Genomic DNA, 1343 nt, shown 5'->3' with positions numbered 1-1343 from the left:
CAAACTACCATTTAGTATGCTTTGTTTTATAGGATATATAAGCTACCCCCCCATCTATGGAATCTTAAGCTGACACCGAAGACAATCAACGCCTCGCATATTCAATATCCCACTATTTTCTGTTTGTACCAACAAATAAACAACTAGCAAATGATTTCACCTCTTAAAAAAAAGCATTTACACTTAACAAATGGGATGAGGTGGGATACCCTCCTTTTTAAAAATGTTTCTAGAGCTACTATAAAACTTGGATTTACAAAATAGTTTATAAAAATATTCCTCTGGATTATACAAGAAGGGAGACAGGGACCACTGATAGGACCGGGTGTGTGGTATTAATCAGACTTGGCTTCTTTCTCTCCTGCTTCATCAGAGGCTGGGCTCTCCTCCTTTTTAGTTTCTCCGTTTTCTGCAAGTAGGTCTTAAGTCTGTTGGTTAGCCACTTCGGCCTGTTTTCCCTTTGCTCCCCTTTTCCCTTTTGTTTGCACTTTTTTGTCTGAAGATTTATGCTTTCCTGCCGCCTTTTTTGGCTTCTTTTCCACTTTTGCGGGAGCCTGTTTAGCTGGCAACCTCGCGGATCTCCTCTTGGGCTCTCTTTCACCGCGCCCTCGGCAGAGCTGACCTTGCTCTTGAGCATCCTGGTGGCTGGGCGGGCACTAGGCGAGTGCCTGCTGGCGTCGGTGCTCCGAGAACCTTCGCGAAGCTGGGCTGCCTGGTCGCTGCCGCTCTCGCGCCGCACGAGCTGCTGGGACCCTACATGTTGTTCTTATTAAGTGATCAAACATATGTTCATTACCTATAGATTTCAGGAAATATTTCAGGATTTAGCCAAATGTCATGCTTTCCATAATGCCTTTTCCCGTGACAATCCAAGCAACATATTGAGTTCTGGTCCCCAACAAAGTCCACTGACAGCCTTTCACATAGTGGAACTTTTGTACCCTTTTCTGCTCGTCAGTGTCAGTAAAGCCCTTCCTTGCCAATGACTACAAATATATCAGTGACCATGAAACTGAAAAAAGAAAGTGGGAAACTATCAACCCTTTTCTCTCAAGAGGTTTTTTGACCACCATGCACATTTGCCCATAGGGTCCCTAACAACCATGAGTTGTGGTATGGTGTGACTTTCACCAAGCCAAAAAGGCCTACCTAGGTACATGTGGTTTTAGATTGTAGACACATTGTTTTCCCAGTAATTATGACGATCCTTTCATCTTTTCCAGTTTACTTTGTAAAAACGAAAAAAAAAAATCAAAACAGCCATTGGAAATTAGACTTCTAGTCTGTGAACAGAGAGCACTGAGACTACCTACCTGTCCTCTGTTATCCTTCCCACATGTATT

The 1343-nt window shown here is 43.3% G+C and overlaps 1 pseudogene; it reads right to left on the bottom strand.

The window, feature by feature from the left end:
• Positions 1-335: 335 nt before the first annotated feature.
• On the bottom strand, positions 336-637 carry LOC132518136 (non-histone chromosomal protein HMG-14-like; annotated as a pseudogene).
• Positions 638-1343: the final 706 nt, after the last annotated feature.

The sequence above is a fragment of the Lagenorhynchus albirostris genome, chromosome 3 (assembly GCF_949774975.1).
Source record: "Lagenorhynchus albirostris chromosome 3, mLagAlb1.1, whole genome shotgun sequence".
NCBI lineage: Eukaryota > Metazoa > Chordata > Mammalia > Artiodactyla > Delphinidae > Lagenorhynchus > Lagenorhynchus albirostris.
This window is presented reverse-complemented; position numbering and strand designations above follow the sequence as displayed.